This window comes from Talpa europaea, assembly GCF_964194135.1.
Source record: "Talpa europaea genome assembly, chromosome: 13".
Taxonomy (NCBI): Eukaryota; Metazoa; Chordata; class Mammalia; order Eulipotyphla; family Talpidae; genus Talpa; species Talpa europaea.
Window position 1 is genome coordinate 84,279,970 of NC_140080.1, and position 17,670 is coordinate 84,297,639.

General features: G+C 36.4%; 1 protein-coding gene and 1 pseudogene across 2 annotated transcripts in view; one reads left to right on the forward strand and one right to left on the reverse strand.

Moving 5' to 3' along the window:
• DCC (DCC netrin 1 receptor) overlaps positions 1-17,670 on the forward strand; it is a gene marked incomplete at both ends in the record, with an annotated part of 1,034,810 nt that overhangs the window by 752,032 nt on the left and 265,108 nt on the right. The gene's annotated exons all lie outside the window — the stretch shown is intronic.
• LOC311182847 (large ribosomal subunit protein eL43-like) lies at positions 3,477-3,848 on the reverse strand (annotated as a pseudogene). The gene has a single exon. The product of its transcript is annotated as a large ribosomal subunit protein eL43-like (transcript).

Sequence of the window (17,670 nt, forward strand, 5' to 3'; positions counted from 1 at the left end):
ATTACCCCTCAGGTAATCATGTTCCTTAACATTGCACATAATTTGTTCATTTCTATCTCTGTGCTTTTCACATGTGTTTGAAATGTTCTTCTCTAGGCTGCTTTATAAGTCTCTTGTATTTCTATGTTAAGATTCTATCTAAAATTTTGTAGAAAGCCTACTCTGGTTATTCCACCACCTGGATAACTCTTTTAGTTTGCATTAGTTCATTTCCTGTCATTCAAATTTGTCTGAACCTTATCATGTCACCCATTCCTTCATTCATTCATAAATTCATTCATGTATCCAGTCTTCATTGTCTGCCACCGATGGGCTAAAGTATGTATCTCTGCACTGGAAATTCAGCAGTAAAAGAGTCAGCCAATATTCTTATCCTGAAGAGGTTTATATTCTAGTGGTAGAGAGGCATAACAAACAAAAGCAACCAGGAATAAAAAAAGCAAAACATGTAGAAGAATAATGTAGCTTATTGAATGTAAGCTAGGAATAGTTCTAAGTCGGGTAATCTGGGAAAGCCTCTAAGTAAGGGGCATTAATAGAGATAGCTGAATGTATTTGAAGGGGTGCCCTCAAATATCTCCTGACAGAGCACTTAAAGTAGAACAAAATACAAAGGTGGAGCCCCTGGAGAGGAAGAAGACCACAGCACTTTGTAAAGGAAGGGGGCGGGGATGGGCAAAGAGAGTCTGGTCTAGCTTTGAAAATTTTTAGAAACCACAGTATGGAAGACTGATTTAATTCTTAGCACAGAGGCATCTGCACCGGAGGGAATGCTCTGATCCAATATTCATTTTTAAATGGAAGTGAGAACAGAAAGGAGACCAATACTGTTTCATTAAGAGATAAGGATAACTGATGTTTTGTTGAAAACTGAAGGGTTGAGAACTTACAGAATCCAGGGCCTCTTTGGAAAGTGGGGACAAGACTGGCTACTAATTGCGGGATGGGGAAAAACACAGCTGCCATATGTACTCTTAGGTTTTGGACCTAGAAATAGGGTGAATTGTAGGACCTTTCTTGGCATCAGAAAGTTGGAGAAGGAGCTCATTTGGAGAGTATTTAGGAAGGGAAGGGATGTGGTGGAAATCAAGGGTTTTTTTTTTTCAGTTAGAGGTTTCCATGTTACTATATAATTAATTAGACAAAGAAGGTACCCAATACTTTGAATATAAAAAAACAACAAAATGCCACATACTGCTTGACCAATGTCAATGTCCAATGCAATGTAGTGGCAAATCTAAATAGTTGTTGGGAAAGACGAATTCTCCATGCCGTGGACAGCACAGCATCTGTGGCCACCATGGCCCGAGGAGTGCACCTAGGAGAGCCACATAGACCATGTGCAGGAGATCCTTCTTAGAAAGTTTCCTCGTAAGCCAAGAAAGTATAATTTGATGTGGCCGATACTAGAAAGAATCCACTAAAAGCAGACCTCAGATCTGCAGCCCAATGTTCTAGCTGCCAAGATTTTCCATGATAACAATCCAAAAGGGGCAAGTTAGTGCCAAAATAAATGTTAGCCCAGAACCAGCTTGTTTTCTGAAATGTACTTTGCTTGTGTTCATTAAACAGGAGATTGAATTCTAATGGGATATCTATTCAGGGATCCAGAATTGAATCACCTTATTGCTCTGAGACTACATCAAAATTTGACCAGCAGAAGCCTGGTTTCTGCCCGGCAGAGGTCATGTATTCAGGAGGAGTTTGCCTTTTGACCTTCAAAATCTCTTTTCTTTACCTTTTCCCTCTCTTGGGGAATGTGATATTCTCTGTTAATTCAGGGCATATATATCCAGTAATGTGAAACATAAGGTTAAATCCAGAAAGTACCTTTGAGGCTGTTGATACCAATCATTGAGTTTTACAAAAAATAAACTTGGGAACAGAGTATTTAAAGCCAGTCATAGGAAGGGATCACCAGACTTTTGTCTAGATTCTTAATTTGGCTTGTTTATGTTTAACAGCTCTGCTTGCAAAACTTATGTTTCTTTTCCTGAATGTGGATACACTAAATCAAGAAGCAGAAGACCTAGGTTCTAGGCTGAGATCATCTCTATTTTGCTGTATATTTTCAAGGAAGTCACCTTATCTGATTCTCAGTTTCTTCTTCTAAAACACAAATCATCCTGGCTGTATTCATTTCTTAAGTGCTGTGACAGAGTGCCACAAATCAGCCAGTTACAAGCAACAAAAATATACTCTGATAGTTCTGGAGACTGGAAGTCTGGAATCGAGGCTTCGGCTGAGCCACCCTCATCTGAAGGCTCTAGAGAAAAATCCTTCACTGCCATGTCTAGCTTCTGGTGGTTTCCAACATTCTAGGCATCCCTTGGCTTATACCTGCACCTGCCCAATCTCTGTCTCACCTTCACTTGGCCTTCTCTCTGCCATATCCATGCCCTTGTGTCTTTTCTCCTCTTTTTATGGAGACACCGGTCATATGGGGTTTAAAGCCCACCCTAATACAGTATGACTTCATCTTAATTAAGCTAATAAAAGCAAAGAACTGTATAGGTACACATGCATTTTTTTTGGGGGGGATACTGTTTAATTCAGCACATATATTGCCCTACAAAACACATAGACTGTTAGTAAGAATCTAAGTAATTTGGGTCACATGCTATATGTACATAGCTTTAAAAAGCAAATGCAATTATATGGGGAATATAACCAAAATGAAAATGAAAACATTGTGCAAAGATGAAAAAAGATGTAAGAATTATATAAAATAAAATATTTAAATTTAAAAAATTTAAATAAAGGGACAAAAAAAAGTAAATTCTATTGAGGGAGCATTGTTTTATAATGTTACATGAAATATGGAGTTCTAATTAATTATAAGAAGCTGAACTATTCATTTAAAAATATTTTCAGTTCTCCCTGGTGGCCTGGGGTCTAAGTCTCAGTGCTATCACCACTATGGCCTGAGTTTGATTCCTGGCCAGGGAGCTAACCCACATGGCATGGCAGACCTCTCCTGTCTTGTCCGCTGCTCCCTTTAGCAGTGTATTTCAGTAAATCTACCTCTTCTGCTCCCCACCCTGCCTCTGTGGGGGGTGAATCCTCTCACCCCTCACACCTCTGGCCTATAACCACTTCTCACCCCCACAAAAAAAATAGAGGTTGTCTCTCAAGCAGAGAATTATTAACCAAAAATATTAATTTTGTTTAAAATCATATTGGCTAAGTTCTTACCTTGCTTCTCTGTCCAGAACTCTAACCCTGCCTTGTAGGCTACAGGAAATAGCACCTTCTGAATGTTAAGGATCCCAAACTGTTTGGATAACTCTGAAGGAGCTAACAAGTGAAGGAATCAGCTGAGAAGCAGAGTTTGCAGAAGCTAACAGTGAAAACTGTTACTGACATAAACTACATAGTCATATTTCTATGGTTGAACTTGAGTTGATAAAAATCCCATGATCATTTCCTCCCAGACTTGATGGCAACATCCTAACTATGATTTTAACAGCTGTGACCTAAAGCAGTAATATTGTGTCATCATCTTTTTTTTTTTTTACATAAATTAGCCCATTTATTATTCGTTGGCAATGGTCCAAATTGTAGAATTTCTGCTGGTCTTTCAATTCCTTCAGTCTTCTGATGGCAGACTTTACTGTGACGGCAGAAGTAGTATTGTAGGTCCAGGCACCACCAGCCACCATTTTCATGCAGGAACCACAGTGCCAGATCCCCACAGCTCACCTCTTCATCTTGGTTTTGCCACAGAAGGAGCAAGTGTACTTTGCGTGCTGGCTGATTTCAATCTTCTTCACCATTTTCCTAAGGGGGGCACCATAACGGGTCCCATATTTACTTATGATCCCCACCTTCTTGGTTCGTTTGGCCATGTCGCCGTAAGGTAGGTGAGCGCCCAGAGAGTTTGTGTCATCATCTTAAAATCTGTCCACTTCAGCCCACAATCATCCCATCCCCTGTGAAATACCCTATGAGCAAGATTTCTGGCCCAACCCAACTCCTCCATTAGATGACAAAATGGAACAAAACTAATAGTGTCAGAGCTGCTATTTGAACCTGGCTTGACATTCCCTATTACAACACTAATATGTGGAAGTGAGTGTGCCAACTACTATTGGCACCATAATTTCAGGAGAAATGGAAAAATAGTTAATGGAGAGTTAATTGTGTTTTAGCAATTCTTTAATAAGTTAAATATTCTTACTAGTTCAGAAAACAAAGCCATGACAATATATTTTTTTTTAATTCATCATTATTGAGTTTAAGCCAGTTTGAGCGAGTTATGGTAATCCTGGTGCTGAGGATCACGCTGGTACATAATTTCTACGCCCTGTTATAAATTACTTACTTAATCTCAAACCTCAGCCAGCTGTCTTGATTCAAAGTTTTATCCTACAATCTAGCAGGAAATAAAATATAATAATTATTACTTCCATTCTTCAGGGGGGTTAATTGGCATGTGGTTCAGTCCCAGCTCTTCACAAAAAAGCTTTAGACTCCCAGAAATGACTTGTTGCTACTTCTGGTGGAATTTTTCATCATTCAATATAATGTTTAACCAAAAATAGCAATGCAGTAATATATTTAATGTGCCACTAACTTATTTTAGATTATGCAATAGATTAATTTTAGCACTTTGAATATGATTGTTCATATCTTCTTTATACCTGAACATTCTTATAGTAATTTTGTCACTCTTTGGAAGTATTGGATTTTCCCCCATTCCAACACAAGTGTTCCTGAATCATCCTATTTGCATTGCCTATTTCTGCAATAGATAGTATGGTCATCGCTAGGCAACAGTGGCTATAAAATACTTGAAAACTGTCTTGCTTAAATTGAGGTGTGCTGTGAGTATCAAATACACACTGTATGTTAAAGTCAGTAGGAAAAAATGTGAAATAACACATTTTACAAATTTATATTACATTTTGAAATAAAATTTTAACTAGATTGCTTTACACATATGCATTATTAAAATTAATTCCATTTATTACTCTTTCAGATGCAGCTACTAGAAAATTTAAACTCTCATATTTCATTTATCATGGACAGTGACAACTTAGCGCGATACATTTATGCCTTATACCCAAACAGGAGGAAGTCAAGAAGATTGCCAATCTCAAATTAACTTCAGTTTTGGAGTTATTAAATACAGTGGTTAAAGTTAACCCTTCTTAAATATCTCTGAAATTATCTAAATAGCATTCATATTTAACCATTGTTTGCCGAATTTTACTCCCTTTACACCCCATGTCAGAATCAATAGCCTTTGAACAGGTGTCAAATACATTTCTTTCCTATTGGTTTTACAATTTAAGGCACCAATGCAAAGAAAAACAAGGAAGTGGTAATGAGACTAGAAAGGAATCCTTTGATCCACAGCAGCTCACTGGGATCCCTGTGTTCAGGTTTACTTAAAGCCGTTGTCCAGACTCCATGAGTTGATTTACTGTTGAAGTCTATTTGTCTTCCTGCTGCTATCCCTATACAAGCCCACATCTTCCATGTGGTTAATAAACTTCTTATCTTTTGAATACTGAAAATAAAATAAACCTAATCCTTAGGGTGGTTCAGTCAGCAGGCTGGGAGCCTTTTAGATGCTTTTCAGTGATAGAGGACAACTAGGTTTTCTGCCCTGTGCGATTATCAATCTTCCCCTTGCATGCATGTATGTGTAAGGGCGTTAAAGGTGCTTCTCAGTGATAAATGTCAGCAGAATCACAAAGTGAATATTAATTTCAGTATTGTCAAGGTCAGATGTATACCCAGGTTCATTGTTACTGGAATTTTTATTGTTGCTGCTGTTATGAAAGATATTTTATTTTGGGCTCTCTTTTCTCAAGTATTAGGACGAAAGGGAGAAGAACTCCTAAACATGTGTATGCATGGTTCCAAAAAATAAAAAGTGCCTTAGCACAGTCTGATCTGTTAATTGGGGTAATTATTTTGAGCGCCTTAAAAAAGATCGAAGTGTGGGTTTAGAGGAACTAAGTTAGGGAACAGAGCAAACAGATGATCACAAAATCTGGAGACTAACTGATGTTCCTGAAAAGCTGCTTACTATATATGGAAAAAGAAGGGAAATATTGCAGAAGAAATAAATAAAGAAGTAAGTATGTGATTAGGCCATTCATGGAAGTGGGGTGTGAAATCATCTATCTGTGAGACCAAGAAATTAAATGAGAAATAAAGGTGAAGAAAATATTAGGTTATGACAGTCCATCTGGGGATAAATGACAAGCCGGACATTTCTGTATATGGCGAGTTACTTTAAAGTCACTTTGGGTGCCAGCAGTGTGTGATACTCACCCACCCAAACTCCCACACACCTTCCCGATTCTGGTTTTAGTCCAGTGTCTGTTACCTCAGTGAACAGAAATGCCCAGCTATGCCAGTTAGAAGTACAGGAGCCACTTTTTATCTATTTAGTTAGTTTATTCCAGTAGCATTGCATTATAACATTACATAACTTTTAGGTGTTCATTGTGGAGAATCAACATGAGTATAAACAACATTAAGTCCATGGCTAAAAATACAAATCTTCAGAAATCTTTTCTTTAATTTGTGTTGAAGTAACATTGGTTTAACACTGTATAAAATTCAAGAGTATAGATTCACACTCTGCAGAAGTATGTTACCACACCACACCTACCACCAAAGCACCCATAATTCTCCACCATAGTTCATTGGACTCCATTACCCCCTTTGCGCCCTATGCGCCACCATCCTCCTCTGGTAGGTTTAATTCTATAGTCAAATTTCTAGGGTCTGTTTGGATTTAAATTTTCTATTACTCTCTTTTGTTTCCATATATTCCACATTTTTTTTCTTTGTATTTCTCCTTCTGACCAGTTTCACTTAGCATTATCTACAGATCCATCCATATTGTCCCAAATGGCAATATTTCATTTTTTATTGCTGAGTAGTATTCCATTGTATAAATATACCATATCTTCTTATTCCACTTATTTGCCATTTGGTACATAGATTGTTTCCATAATTTAACTCTTATAAATAGGGCTGTGAGAGTGAAAGTAGAGGTGTGTATATTTCTTCAAATTAGTGTTTATTGCTTTCTTTGGGTAGATACCTGAGTGAAATTGCTGGACCATAACATAGATCTGTTTTTAGGGCCTCCCCAGTGGCACAGAAGGTTGAGCTCAGTGCTGTGAAGCTGTCCACAGCTTCTGCAGCATGGGTTCAATTCCCAGCCAGCCAGGGAGATACCCACACGACACAGCAGACCTCCCCTGTCTCGCCCACTGCTCCCCTCAGCAGTGTATTTCAGTCCATCTGCCTGTTCTGCTCCCCTCTCTGTCTCTAGTGAATCATCTCACCCTCCCGCGCCTCTGACCTGTACCCCAGTTCTTGTATAAAAATAAATAAATCTAGGGCCTCCCCGGTGGCGCAGCGGTAGAGCGCTGGGTTGCGAAGCTGCCCGCGGCCTCTGCGGCGCCGGTTTGATCCCCGGCTGCTCCCCGGCCACCGGAGGAGGGTCCCACATGGCGCGCAGACCTCTCCTGCCGCCCGCTGCTCCCCTCAGCAGTGTACTTCGGTCCTTCTGCCTGCTCTGCTCCCCGCTCTGGCTCTGGTGAATTCTCTCACCCTCCCGCGCTTCTGACTGTACCCAGTGCATGTATAAACAAAAAACAAAACAAACAAGCAAACAAATAAAACATGCCTCTATAAAAAAATAAATAAATAAATAAATAAATCTATTAAAAAAAAGATCAGTTTTAGTATTTTGAGAAATCTTACAGGAGTTATTCTCGATACTTCCATGCTTTAATGTATTAAATGCTCTGATTTTCCCTTGTATGTAGATCACGAATTTCTTCTCATTTTCTCTGCTTTCATCATTCTACTTCAAGATGTTAACCTTTCTCTTCTGTAATATAGAATATTATTAGTCTCTCTCACCAAGATGAGATCATTTGATGGGATCTATTATTAGATGGAATCTGCTGAATCTCCTGTACCAGAGTTGCCTAGATCTCTAACTTCTGTGAAACACATATATTAGGAGAATAGAATTCTAAATGTCTTCCTTAATGTACAGTTCTCCCCAAAAGCCATTTTACCCAAAATAGTTCCTTATGTTTTAAAGCCTGAAATAGATGAACAATAAATTTCTTCCTCCAAAGATATGGGTACCTCTTAGGTGGGACTGGTTTGTCATTATGTAGGAAAACTTTCTCACCTAACTGTCAGAAAAAGATTTCTGCTCCCTTCTCTAATAAATGGCAGCAGTGTTATTCTATAAAAGCTCTCTCTATATGTCATTTATTACTATATTAAAACTATAAGCATCACATATTGATTCTTCTGATATGAACCATAATTACAAGCAAACTTTGGGAAAGGTTGCTGGGCTTTAGTTACATTATCATCATGGGAAACACTCTGCGTTGCATGTATGCTGAAGACTCCTATGTCTCTGATGCAGATCTTTTCATAGAGAACTGACAAAGTCCTGAAGTGTATGAGTTTCAAATAAGTGTGAAGCAAGCAAGAGACCTATCACATCCTTCCTGGGGATTTTTGTTTGGGACTCTTTTATGAGAATTAAAGATAAATTTATGGCCTATATAGCCATAACAAAAATAACTGGAGTACTTATGGGGGATTGAAATGCTTATCTTATGTCTATTACAGTGGCATATCAAGCAAATCTCCAGTCTTTTATCAGGCTCTCTCTTGGCCAGGTTAGGCTTACACACAACCACAATACAGATGTAGACTGTGTCCCTGCAAATCTGTGACATGCCATGTTCTCCTTTGCCCTTTCATGTATGTCATGCCCTCATGTTCTCACAGTCTTGAGAATTATGAAGAGCAAATATCCCTTTTTTAGTGGTCTGAGGAGGGCACCAAGATTTTGTAAAGTTTGATAAACTTGATTTCAGGTAACAATAATATTAGCTACATATTATTTTGAACTTTTACTTTTCTATATAGGTCTAGTAATGCTAATAATAGCCCTGCTATGAGCAATTATGAAACCAGGAGAAAATTATGCAGAAAAGTGCTTAATTTGGTCCAGTGACACCCTCTTATTAAATAGAGGATGGGCAGTTTGATTGAGGATTTGAAATTAACATAATTCATTCCCAATTGGGTATTTTCTTTTTCCCAGCCATCACAAAGATAGTTTTCAGTATTCTTATTTGGAATTTCTCAAAAGTTCTTTATAATTTCTAGGAAAACTTATGTGAAAGAAATTCTTGAACCTCTGTTCCCAAGCTGATATTTTAGCAAAAAGCATCTTGAAAAAAAATCTGTGGATTTTTAAACTCTATTCAAGTATCTTGATTCACGTTTGCCTAAAATTGGTAGACCATCATTTGATTTGTTGGTAATGCCAGCAAAATAGAAAAAACAATTTAATAATTGATAATCACATACTGTGTATTACTTCCTTAATATGACTTTGTGCCATCATTAATTTAGTTCAACTGAGAATTATTCTCATTATTTGTACCAAGCACCTCATCTTCTCTGAAGCCTTCGCCAAGGTATATAGAGGTTTTTATCTCCATTAACCAACTTGTAAGTTCTGTTCTAGAAAAGCTACCATTAAACTCACTCACACCCATGTATCCTGACTCATTCGATTCCTCCTCACACCTCTCATTCCCTGTACTTCCTTCTTCCATCGATAAAATTCTTAGTTATTCTTATCCCAATTTTCATTTATTAACCCTCATGATTACTACACCAGTAAATCTATTTGTAGAAATCTTATATGCTTCCTTGTCTTTCCAGAGAAATTGTAGCCTTTGTTATAGACATGTGCTCCACTGTTCATATGTAGGTGTTCCTGTGTATTTGTTTTCTAGTTCGGATAATTTCCTGAAAATTCCTACCACAGTAAAATATTACATAGTACAGGAAGTAGCATTGTATGCTAAACACATGAAATTTATGATTAGACTTTAAAGTCAGTTATTACCTTTATCATAAATTTTTTGGTCACAATGAAAAGTAACCAAACCCAAATTATCCTGGGGAAAAATTTTTTTAAAAGTCAGCATGATTAGGTTTATATGCCATCAAGTTTCCAGTAATATAAAAGCGTAAGCACACTTGGCTGAAACTGAGTTTTTAACTTCAATGTCTGGTATCTTTTAGGCATTTTTTTTTTAGATTACAAAAACAGTTGCCGTTGACTATATATAGAAATCTAGAGTTTAAGTGGTTTGAGACCTCAGTGCAGAAAACTTCATTCCCCAGTACTCTATGCATTGCTTATGTTTTTTTTTTAAAGTGAAATTTAAAATGTTCTACATACTTTTTAAGGGCTATTATTCTTGGTTGTGTTATTGAAAATCCCGAGCTACTATACTGGAAAGATGCTATCTAGAGGTCAATTCCTGTAATCACTTTTATTGTCAAAATGCTTTGAATTCTAGGAAGAATTGCAAATTACTTTCAAGACTTTTTTTTTTTTTTAGAGAGAATATAAAGGTTTTTTTTTTACTATACCATTAAACATATCCATCATTCACTATATTAGCTTATATTATGTTTTTGTGTATATATAAGCAATTTGCAAGATGTATATATCACTCATTTTATCTATGTGTGTATAGATATAATGACACAGTTCAGTATATTGTGAGTTAGCAGATAGCATCTATGAAAACCAAAAGTAAAATGTTCAGGTTATAACTGCTTCCTCCAACTAAATCTAGTCAGACTCCTGTGGTTTTGTAATAGAAACCAAACCCATAGTTTGTGCTTCTTCTTTGCCAAATTACTGTCATATCTCCTAACTATGTATAGTTCAGTCAAGAAGGGGTTTCATTATGTTAATAATTACATTGCCTCCAGGCTTTCCGATGTTGCATTCCCCATACAGAATAGGAACAGATTTCATAGAAATATCATTAAAGCTGTTAACTACAGGAGGAAAAAAAATCAAAGAGGCAATCAAAGCATGCACTTTATTATCAATAAATGCAAATAGTTTCAGAAATGGCTTGCATTTGAAGCACATTCAGTGAGGAAATCATCAGCAATGGAAGCTGCTGCTTAAAGGAAGAGAGCTTTGCAGTCTAAATCCATTTGGATCACTGTGGATAATTACTTCGATCCCTCGCTACCCATTTCTTAAAAATTGACTCAATCATTTTTAAATTAGCAAATGAATAAAGAGGTGGAGTCATCATCAGAATCCTGCCCTAAATTGAGGACATGTGAATTATGGGTCATTATTTGAATGACAACACATGATATTTTTCTCAAATGCCTGTTACTTTAGTTCTCAAAAAAAAAAATTAGTGGCTGTTAAATTGATTATTTAGAAACTGTAGGACACATAGTACTACATAGTTATTTCTAAAAGATTTTAAACATTCAAATGTTCAACTACCATTTTCTGACACTAACATTTGTCTTCATTATGGACTTCTAGCTGAGAAACATCAGTTTAGTGGTGAAAAGACATCAGCCTCATTTGGTATTATGAAGACAGTAGATTGTCTTCATCCTTCTAAGACTTTTACCTTGAAAACCTGAATTTCACATTATTAGTTGGAAGGACTTATTTAAACTCCCAAGATATTTTTAGACCTATATATTTGATTCATCATAATTTAGATTTTAGCCTGTTTAGAAAAAAAAATCAAATTCCAGTACAGAAATCAGGGATATTGATGAGTATATAGATATTACAGTAGAAATAGAACAAAAGAAAGACAGTAAGAGTGTTAATTCATATACCCTTTGTGACTCCTTGGTCATCAGAAGCTCTAAAAGCTATAAAACCTCAAATATTTGGTGACCTAAATGAGATTAATTCAAATGCCTTTGACTTATCCATGATTTGGGAAATGATATAGAAAAGTCTGTTTGACAAACATGTTTCAACTTTTGAAACAGGAGCATTTTATTAAAATTTGAAAATGTATCTTTAAAGTGAAATTATTACTATATTTCCCATTATCATCAAATAACAATCACTACAAAGATTTCATGATAATCACTGGTTTTCAGAACAAAAAGAAATTGGGTATATTATCTAATCTATTTCTTGGGGAATCATAGATCCTTATAATCCCTACATCTCAAAAATGTACATATTTTGGAAGATGAACATCCAATTATAGGTTGTGCATAGACTACTTAATAACAATGATTGGCATCTGTCATAAGCAGAATAGGGACTAGAAGCCATACTTTTTCATTCTCATTTTAATTCATCAGTTGTAGCTTATTAAACTCTGACAGTCTCTCCTACCCTGCTCCTTCCTCCCTCACTATTCCCAACTTCACTTGCTCTCTTCCCTTCTCTCTCTCTCTCTCTCTCTCTCACTCTCTCTCTCCTTCACACACATGTACATACTTGCACATTCAAACACATAACACACCATGCCTGTACATCCTGTTTTAAATATGATTATATGTGACAAATCATGTTTTATTAAAAATTCAGCAGACATGCATATGCCATTTTGGGCTTAATATGCAATAAGATATTGTTAAAAAGTGCTGTGATACTATAATTTTATATATATAGTCTGAAATTACTATTCCCAGTACAAATAATGACATGTAATACATCTCATTTGCTTCAACATAAGGATTTAATTTGTTCTTAGGTACAGGTGTTATGATGAATTTCTACTGCAATGCAATATTGAAATTTCAAAAGGTGGTTGGTTAGGTTGACAGTGATTGATGAGTTACTTGCAAAGATTATGCATCTATTCTGAAATCTTTCCATTCTTTGAAGAAATAGGTAACTTGAATAAAGATGGAGAGAAATTAGATGCAGTTTGCCACAAAATTATTGTCCAACTGAGGGGATCAGTGGGGATTATTAAAGACATTTTGGAAATCATGAGTGGTTAAGCCCATTAAGTTACTTGACTGACATCCTAAAATGTAGTGAAATGAAGGACTGAAGCTGTTAACTATATTGATTTCACATCTAATTCCCATTTTTGAACATTTTTGAGTCTCTCTTTTTCCTGTTTTTTTTTCTAATATGCACCTAGTGACTCACATATGTAAGTGTGTATGTTACGCTTAAACGTACTTTATAGATATGGATCTGACTAAATGCACATATGTATATATATATATATATATGCACTATGCATGTATATATACTTGTATATACACCTACATATACATATTTCCATAATTAACATAACATAACATAATATCCACAGATCTATGTTAGAGCCATAATTTAAAAGGAATGCACAGGGAATTCATGGATTTGAATTTATAGCACTGTTGTCAAGAGAGTAAGTATTCAGTAGCTTAAATGAAACAGAGTCTTAACACTTACCAGCAATCTTGAGAGGAAGAAAATCCCATGTGCAGGCAGTATTGTGCTCTGAATGATTTAGATATGGACATGGATATGCATATGGATTTAGATGTAAATAGCTATATGTTCCACTTTTTAATGTGTATCTACAGCTTTATATATATATATATATATAAATAGTTTGATGGTAACTGATGTTTTGATGATTATTCAGAACAACATAGAATTTGGTATTTTTATTTCAACAGGCAAGGGTATCAAAGAAAATCTACCAATAAAATAAAATATATTTTAGAACACAAAAAAAATTGAAAATAATTTAATACTTAAAGGCAGTCCTTTGCCAGAAAAAGACAACTGGAATGGGCAAATTGAATATTATCATTTGGACTGAAATTGATGAAAATACTTACTGGTTGTGAATATTTAAACTAAATGTTCTAGATCCTCCTTTTTATTTTGGTGATTGTTTATGCTTGAAATTCTTCTGGAATCCTTTTTTTCTGATAGGGTCTAATAACCAATGGGAAGGGAGAACAATTCATTGGTGAACAGACAATCACGGTTGGCACTCCAGTATAGACTGAATCCAAACTGCAGTCATTACTGCCTCCCACAGGCAACTAAACTAATATGCACATGAGGAAACTATATGGTAGGCAAGGTACACATTAACTTGCATGCATATAACTAACATGTACATATATACACCAACTTTATTCTCATCAGTTGCATTAGAAAACAAGTATTTTCTGAGCACTCATAATGACAATGCTGAATTAACAATATCAAGTGAATTATATTATGCAGTGTATTTTAGGCCTGTGATTTTATTGTAACATTTGGCAGCTGTGTATAAAGTCACTTGTTTGATACAGATTTATTAATTATATATATCTAGTGGGCTACTCCTATTATTTGGGAAACTATGTGGAGGGTTTTAGCCATTTTCCTGGCAGAGTCAGGACACTAAGAAGCTATGGCAGGAGTCGACAGAGAGGAATGTGACCAGCTGTTTATTTTTTGGCAGTGCTGCCTTGAGCTACAGATATCCTGTCGTCTCTTCTCCCCAGAACACCTGACTGAAGTGGCTATGCAATTGGCATATGTGATTGCCACTCTCACAGAGTCATCGTCAGCCTCTCCCCTGCATCCTAAGCAGTCCTCTGAGTTGTCCTTCCAGATTCTCAGATTCCACACTCTGGGGGTTCTAGCTGGCTATCTCTCTTTCGGTCCACACTGAGAGACCTTGGGATACTCTCAGAGTGATGTGGGCATTCCCTACCTCCTGATTCCTCTGAAAAGTCGTCACTGACAATGAGTGGTTGAAATGAGGTGAAAGCTCATTTTCTTCTTTATTCCTCAAAAACTGAAGACCATCTGAATTGTTTCTCATCACCCCATTGTGCTCCAGTGAAATGAATGAACAGAAAATCCTTGGATACTGACTTCTCTTCCTTTTCCCCTGACAGCAACACTTTTTTTCCAGAATCGCTAGAGTGGTTCTGCCCAGGGAAACTTTCCTTGAATATATTCTCTCTCATATCAGGAGTGATGGCCTTTGAGTTTGATCATTTTTAAATCTGAGTCTTTGCTTCCAGAATAAACCATGTTCTTCGTAAGCAATGCCCTTTCATTTTAGTCACAGGTGAGCAAGAAGGAATACATTTAGTTAATACTTTACACATCACAGAGCTGCATAGATATGCCCTGTGTGAACCTGAAAAATCCTGGTTACCTCACCTTCAATATATGTCTTAAGCAGGTCACTCAGACTCAATTCTCTTGCTGTTGTCGTGTCCTCTGTCCTTTGAAGAATAATAGGTTAGAAATTAGAACTTCTCTCTCTTAAAAAATGTTTGCATTGTCTTTGTGACTACATCAGTAATTATAAAATCATGTGAATTATTTTTAAATTCTTATTCATTGAAATATGGCACTTTGAAAATCCAGTTGAATAATATCATTGGGAAGATTCTTGATTTTGCTCTTTTGTTCCTCCAGGGAGCAAAATATCTGCTTTTTTAAAATATAATTATAATTGTGCCACTATAAACTTTGACACAGGTGAGACTCCTTATTGTTCAATATTGCCTATTTAAGACTCTGTGGGACAGGGTATTTTCCATAGAAAAATAACCTCCTCTTGCAGGAATATTGAGATGGTGACAGAATACATCTCTTTAAGAGCCAGAGTATGTGGAATAAAGGACACAAAAGAGGAATGAGGGAAATACATAAGAGCAAAGACCCAGCCAGTGATGTACACATTCAACATGTACATCTTTGTCTGGAATACCACACTCCACTGAATGTCGCCAGAGATATTTGTAAAAATATTTGATTTGATTCCAGAGCTGGGACAGAACCAAATTGAACCTAAAGTATATTGTGCCAGAAAGAAAGGGAATGCTCCAATAAATGATGGTACATGTCATAACCACAGAGGAAACAGATTAAAGGAGATCCCACTGGGCAAATCTGGGACAATTTATACATTAAAGTAATGAAGGGTGATCAGGAATTGTGGACCATTTAAAAGGTAGGAATCCATGTGTCCATACTGATAATAGATACATAAATAGAAAGAAATACAAGCTTTTGCTTATAATAGCATGGTGAGTTCCAAGTAGGTAATGTGGAGGAAATCTTAAGTAGAAAAAAAAAAAAATCACCATTTTATAACCACCATAGTAAAAACTGGTTCCATCAGGATCTATTATTAATAGACTAACTCCAAGAGATTTTGAAAAGGAGTTTAATATTTATATGGTCCTAATATCTCCCGCAGACTGACCACACAGTTACAAGCTGTGCACCAGGGGACTGGACTGGGGGTGGGAACTGAGGGTGGAGGGAAGCAGAGGGACTGATTAACTGTATAATGGAGAACTCTGACAGCACCTTGACAATTGCATTCTTTTTATCAATTATTAGCAATGCCTTAAAAACTTATTTAGAAATCATTTAAAACCTACAGAACATCTTAACAAATTAGAATGAAGAATGATCTCATGCCTCTTTATTTGATGTGCAGAGAATAGCCATTACTCAGGTCTTATATTAACCTGGAGCCCATAACCTAAATCTAACATGAAAAAACCAACACAAAACCAAATGAGGAACTTTCTATTAATAAAAAAATACTATATTCTACCAAAGTATAAAGGACTTAAAAGATAAACAGCCTTTGGAATTGCTTCAGTTTAAAGCTTACTAAGTAGGGAGGAATAACAAGAAAAGGCAACCTTGATTCTAGACTGGATTCTGAATTGAAGAGGGGAATGCTACATAAGTGAAACTATTAGGTGAGGCTGATATAATGAGAATATGCATGTAATATAGATAAAATGAAGGTTAATAAAATATAGGAATGTTTTGAACGATTTTTTAAGCCACTGAAGTTAATAGTGATATTATTCACACTCATTCTTAGAAAGTATGTACTAAAGTGTTCAGGGGCAAAGGTCCATAATGTTTACAACTAAATCTGAATAGGTATAGATATGAGAAAGTGAGAGAGTAAGAAAAGAGAGGAAAAGAGAGAGGAGAGAAAGGGAAAGAGGAAGGAGAGAAAATATATAGATAGTGGGTAAAATTGGATAAAGGGAGTATGAGTGTTTTTTATGTATCTTTTTTTTTTTAAGATTTATTTACTTATGCACACAAGAGCTGGGAAAAAGGCCAGAGGGGTGTGTGTGTTTGTGTGTGGGGTGAATTCCTGGCCAGCAGGAATCAAGCTCGTGCTGCAGAGTTGCGGGACAGTTTCATAGGTTGTGTCTTAACCCCTTGCGCCACCAGGGAGGCTCTTATGTATCATTCTTACTCTTAAGATGTTCTGTAGGTTTTAAATAATTTCCAAATAAGTTTTTAAGGCATTGCTAATAATCAATAAAAAGAATGCAATTGTCAGTAGCAAGTATTGTCAATGTTTGGGAATTAATGGAAAATATGTGAAGGCAACATAATATATATATTGCTAATATGAATGTTTTTATTTTCAAACAAATATATGAACAGTGCAAGAAAACCTGCTTTAAAGAGACTGGGTTCTGGGCCTCCCTGGTGATGCAGCGGTTGAGCACTGGGCTGCAAAGCTGCCTGCAACCTCTGCAGTGCCAGTTTGAGCCCCAGCCACCTGGCAAGGGTCCCATATGGCATGCAGACCTCTCCTGCCACACCCACTGCTCCCCTCAGCAGTGTACTTCGTCAGTCTGCCTGCTCTGCTCTCCCCTCTGGCTCTGGTGAATTCTCTCACCCTCCCACGCTTGTGACTGTACCCAGTGCTTGTATAAATAAATAAACAAACAAACAAATAAATAAATCTTAAAAAAAATAAAGAGACTGGGTTCTATGGAACAATTCTGAAAAATTATTTTGAGACACAGGGTCATCACTAGGAGTACATC